Genomic DNA, 5,944 nt, shown 5'->3' with positions numbered 1-5,944 from the left:
CTTTTTAACCAAATCTTGGATCACTAAGCTTCAAAAAGGAAAGTTGTAGCTCTCTTTCCAATCTATAACTCTATAGAACAACTTAGAGCCAAATTCTTTGATCTGCTATCTTGAAACAACTTTGCACAGCCTACAATTCTAAATGTATGCATGCTCTATATAGCAGATACAACTTCTTTGTTCCAAAAGTACAAACTTGCAAACGGGAAGATACTTTCTTTGATTTCAGATTGTCATTTTAGCATACCAGCAAATACATCTCAGCATACCTTGCGTTGATGAAGAGTTACCGGAGCTTCGTACTTTATGAACTCTGATTCATGATTTTCCTGGCTGCAAATCCTTTCAGATCTCCACTAACTCGAGTCCATGCATTCAACATCTGTCCATAATACATATTCTCTACCACATACCTAGTTTCAAAAGTAGAGATCCTTTACTTCCATTCTTCTCTACTGATGGAAAATCTCACGCAAATAACCAACTTACATCACTCTCAACACAATGAAGAACAACCCTCTACTGTCTTTCACTCATATCCATACATTAGAACTGATATGCATACTTTTTACCCGACACATCAATAAAAGAAAACAAGAAAAAAAGAAGACTCTTATTACCTTCATCTGAAAACTAGGAACTTGCATCAGCCCATTGACTTTAGCAGCCCTGCCATAATGCTCAATGGCTCCAATAACTTCAGCTTCACAGTCTCTTTCTTCTAAAACTTTTTTTTCTTCTTCCAAGCTTCAGATTTCTCCCTTCTCTTCAGGGCTACAAGATTATTCTCTCTCTCTCTCTCTCTCTCTCTCTCTCTCTCTCTCTCTCTCTCTCTCTCTCTCTCTCTCTCTCTCTCTCTCTCTCTCTCTCTCTCTCTCTCTCTCTCTCTCTCTCTCTTTGATTGTCTCGTGTCAACCCCTTTCTCCCTTTCTTATCTTTTTCTCTTTTTTTAAAAAGCTCCTCACATTTTTACTTTTTCCCCCATTTTGACTAAGCGTTCCCTTGCTTTCCCTTAGTTGGTAGATGGCAAACATGCCCCTTACCACTTAAAATTCTGCTTGAGGACTCAAAATCGAAAGGGAGAATAGAATCCCTTCTCTTCTTGCATGAGGGACGTGTCTCAAAACTGAAATATCACAACCATGTGTGTCGAACATGCATGGTACCACTTGGGATTTTCATCTATAAACCTGATTCCTGCTACGGGTAAGTGTTAGAAAGAATATATATATATATATTAACATGTGTTACCCCACTTGACTCCACATAGCATCATGTCCTTGGTCGCTCATTTTCACCCACCACCGTGTTCTTGTGACATATCCAAGAGCTAAGACTGGTAGGAATGCATGCATCTATGTGCCTTCCCAGAAAGCATTGACATGCAAGGACTTAGGCATAGAGTGGAGCGTCAGGCTTGGTATTTGCATTTTCTGCATGTGCTCATGCAAGTCTATGGCATCTTGTTCATTTGATTCTTTGATCCACTGTTTCCGCTCTTGCCATAGCATTGGGTGCATCCTAAGTAGGTCTCCTAAGCTTAGAGTCTAAGGGGTGGTCATGAATGTATTAAGGAGGTTGCTAGTTTCTTGCCTCTTGCCTAACTCCATGGTTCTTGGCCAATGGCCTTGACTAATTTTCTAGCCCATAACATCTAGACTTTGTCTAAGTGGCACTACTTCTGGTGCAATCACACACATCATAACTATCTGAATGGCCAACATCACGATCGATCCCTTTTACCAGAAAATTAGAGGATTATTACATCTGAGAAACCTCAGGATGGACCCATTATTTACACCTCTATAAACTGAAAAGCAGGACTTGTAAAAGCACAAGTTCTCATCTCAAGAACTAGCAGCTTTCAGAAATAATTGGTTTCCTGAAGCAGGTCTAAGTGTGAGAATGTAACTATTCCCTGGTGGCAGACTGCAGTCAATAATCCTTCATACATCCATAACCTGTGAATGTAATATATACTCAACCACGACTTGTCGTTGGACACTTGATGATTCAGCAATTCTCTTCAACATGCGTAACTTTAGGCATCCCTGCCACAGTTGCTAAAACACCAGGAGTAGTATGAGCAAATTGTAAAGCACATTATGCAGGTGATCTTTCATCCCCAAGCTCACAATTCCCATAAGCAGAGTTTTTTTTTTTTCTGGTGTGCCCAGATGCCTTATTGTAGGCACAAAAGAAGATCTAAGTGACGGCCTGTATGGAAGATAGGAATTCCAAAGCTCAATTGAGACTGAAGCCCAAGAACACAGCAGTGCCCAAATGTTCATAAGGATGCTCGGATGACCATAAAAAATCTGCGTAGAGTTCCTCCGAAATGAAGTAAATGCCTATTCTGTAAGAGAATAAAGGTGCCCTGTTTCCTTCTTTTCCAGTCAGGATATGCCGTTCTCTTTAATGCGACCTCATCTTGATGTTCCTATTCGCATCTTTTTGAAGGTTTTAGTCGACCTTGATTATGAAGAGGAGTACAGGTTGAAGAAGAATGTATCGGTGTCCTCCAGAGCAGTCTCGACTATGATATATAAACATATGCGTGTGTGCGAGAGACAAAGCATAAAATCCTCATTGCGATTGTTGGTTCTGAATCAATGCTGGGTCGCCGGTTTAACTATCCTGAATGGATTTGTTGGAGGACAGCAATCGCGAAAAAAATCGAAACTGGCAACAATTCGGCGATCAAAGCAAACATGCGCCCTTTTTCCCCCATTCAAGCTCCAAAAAACATCTCCTGATTGATCGGTCCCTTCCACCAGGAATCCCAATCATACAAAACTTTCAGAACAAGTGCAATTTCCTTACAAACATTCGGAGTACCAGAAGCACAAAATTCTGCTATAGCTCTAAGTAAAAGCTTCTGGGAATTTTCAATTTTGAACAGCTTTTGCAAAACTCAGCCTCAGCACTCTGCATCCAATTGACAAATAGCTTTGCATTCTTCAGGACCTTGGATTCTCTGTCAGCAGCCACCACAGTCCGATGAAACTGCCGATTCCTCCAGCAGCCACCACAGTCCGATGAAACTGCCGATTCTTCCACCCTTTGTTAGATTTCATAGGAACATTCTCGTCTTCTTCTTCATACTAAGCCCTCCTGCCCCCCTTTCCGCTTTCTGATTCCCCTTCTTTCGCCTTCTGATTCCTCCTCCAAAAATGTCGTATGCCAGATCCATCAATCCCGGAAAAATCCCCCAAGCTTGATTCAAAAACACAAAAGCTCCTCTTTTCCCCCCAAAGCATGGTTCCTTTCCCCTAAAGCACTATTTTTTTGCATTGCCAAAAGCCTCAAGAAGCGGATTTGACTCCAAAACCTGTTGTTCAACTGTTCGTCCATCTGTAACAGCCCTGACCTTCGAATGTCCCAAAATCGAATGGCTCCATCACAACCTCCCGTAACAAGAACCCATTCACTTCTCCTAGACCACTGTACAGCCCACACACTATCTCGATGACTAGTGAGTGTATGAGTGAATGCTCCTGTTGCCATATCACAAAGCCGCACCCTTGTATCCTCAGTTCCAGCATCAATCAACATGTGTGCAGTTGCAAGCCCAGACATTCCAATGGCATACACTTTCTTGGACATATTAAATTGAAGTTCCACCTGTGTTGTGTTCGTGTCCCAAACATTCACAAAATGATCGAAAGATCCAGTGATGAAGATGCCTGTATCAATGGGATACCAGTGTACACATGAGACACAATATGTGTGCCCATGGTTAGCCCTTTTATCAACTGAAAACAACGCCTCATGTTTTTGTGTACATGAATTGTATCCATAGCTGCTTGGCTGCTGAATGTCATAAGCAGCAACAGATCCATCTAATGCTCCCGAAATCAGGTACCTAAAGACTATTAATGCTTCTCTTGTGTGCACTCACAATCTCCTTGTTGCGTGCAAATTCTATGCTTGAAACCCTTCTCTTCTCTAAAAGACTTGTAAATGATGAGGGAGCCATACTTCCAATGTCTCTTTCCATCACCATCTTCCACATCCATTCTCCAGTTGAGAGTGTAATGAGATCATCACATTCCATGCCACGACAATGTCCTGATCAAACAGCCCATCAAACATGCTCTCTGCTTCTAAAATGCTGCCACATTTACCATAGATACTAATAAGTGTGCTATTAACAAAAGCATCTGAAGTGAAGCCCTTCATGTGAGCATCTATACTCATACGCAGAGAATAAATGTAATCACAACAACTAAGTATGCATAAAGTATTAAATCGCACACACAACTTTCGGGTGGTTTTCACACCTCGAATGCGCAGCAATACGACAGCGGGATAAAGGAGTTAAAAGGGGCCCCTGGGGAGTCCCAGGGGGGCCAGCAGCCCCCCTAGTGGGGGTCCGGGGGCAGCGCCCCCGGCCCGATGGTAAAGGGAATATTCCCTAGAATATTCCCTGGCCGACTAGTGGAGGCTTATATGGTAGGTCGGTCAGGCCAACCTAACGGCCTTCAGAGGCTATAAAAGCTAAACCCCTTCACAACCATCGATCACTCATCTTTCACCCAGTCAGAGTTGTTGTTCCAGCTAGCCTTAAGCTCTTCACCTATCTTCTATCTAGATTGCCATCTAAGCTTCACACAGTGGAAGTGCACGGGTGGATAGAGCCATCTTTGTATCAGTTGTTTGGAGTTAAAGAATTTACTGATTCTCCTCTTATCTGTTGTGTACTCTCTATCTCTTTCTCAGATTCTGTTTGCTGCGCCGTGTAATTTTTACAATCACACATCTAACATTTGTCATCCTAGCAACTGGACTCATTGTCTCTTCATAATCTATGCCATATGTTTAATCATATCCTTTTGTTTAATCGGCCTAGCCTTATACCTGCTAAGAGAACCATCTACATTATGCTTGATTTTGTAGACCCAGTTACAACCAATAGCTTTCTTACCCTTAGGCAATGCTACTAGATTCCATGTCGTATTGGCCTCTAATGCACTCATCTCCTCATCCATTGCTTCATTCTAATGAGCATGACCAACAACATCATCAAAATAAGTAGGCTCAATGTCCTGAAATATATTTACCAAATAAGCATAATAGTGAGCTCCATAACCTTCAAAACCAAATCTTTTAATAGGGTATCTAGCCCTACTAGACATGCATACCACTAGATCACTAAGTAGAACCTTTACATTACCATATGCTCTCTGTACACCTATTTGTGTCCTAACTAAATGAATACCAAGTGTATCATCCAAACTCTTTGAACTATTGAGGCTGACAGATTCTTCTTTCCTTTGTCTTTACTTGCAACACTAGTAGATGCACCTGAAGATGTGGAACTGCTCCTTACTATCCCAAACCAATGGTGAACTATAGATGCAATACTAAATGATGGTTTTGGTCCATTAAGTCTTTGCGATTCTTTTTTGTTTGTTTGTATATAACTATCATGATCATTGGGTATACCTGCACATAAACTGTCTCTTTATCCCATGAGACCTTATGAAGTCACTAAACTCATTAGAGAGGTACTCTCCCCCTCCATCTAACCTCGAGTACTTAACTTTCAAGCCTATTTCTATTTAAATAGCAATCTTGAAAGTTTGAAGTGCTCAAACACATTGTTCTTTTCCTTCATGAAATACACCCATAACTTCCTTAAACAATCATCAATAAATGTGACAAAATATTTGCTACCATCAAGAGTTATGTTTTGTGTAGGCTCCCAAACATTTGGATACACAACATCAAGTATATTTATGCTCAAATCTTTACCATGAAAAAAAGACTATCATGCCTACTTACTAAACTGTCATGCTTCACACACTTTATGAAATTTTGCAACTCTAAAAGTAGGCAACACTTTTGACTGTATTAATTTCAACCTTCCAAATTTTCAAAACTAATATGTTTATGCTATATTTTAATCTCTGTAACCACTCCTTTTCCTTTAGCATACATA

At 40.9% G+C, this 5,944-nt stretch overlaps 1 pseudogene; it reads right to left on the bottom strand.

Annotated features, from left to right (window-relative positions):
- Window positions 1-3,222: 3,222 nt before the first annotated feature.
- On the bottom strand, window positions 3,223-4,015 carry LOC148032588 (WD repeat-containing protein ATCSA-1 pseudogene; annotated as a pseudogene).
- Between the last annotated feature and the right edge of the window lie 1,929 nt (window positions 4,016-5,944).

The sequence above is a fragment of the Lygodium microphyllum genome, chromosome 8 (assembly GCF_053477565.2).
Source record: "Lygodium microphyllum isolate KBCC chromosome 8, Lygodium_microphyllum_v1.1.10, whole genome shotgun sequence".
In the NCBI taxonomy this organism is placed as follows: Eukaryota; Viridiplantae; Streptophyta; class Polypodiopsida; order Schizaeales; family Lygodiaceae; genus Lygodium; species Lygodium microphyllum.
Note: the sequence above shows the minus strand (reverse complement) of the source record. Positions and strands in the feature narration are given on the sequence as shown.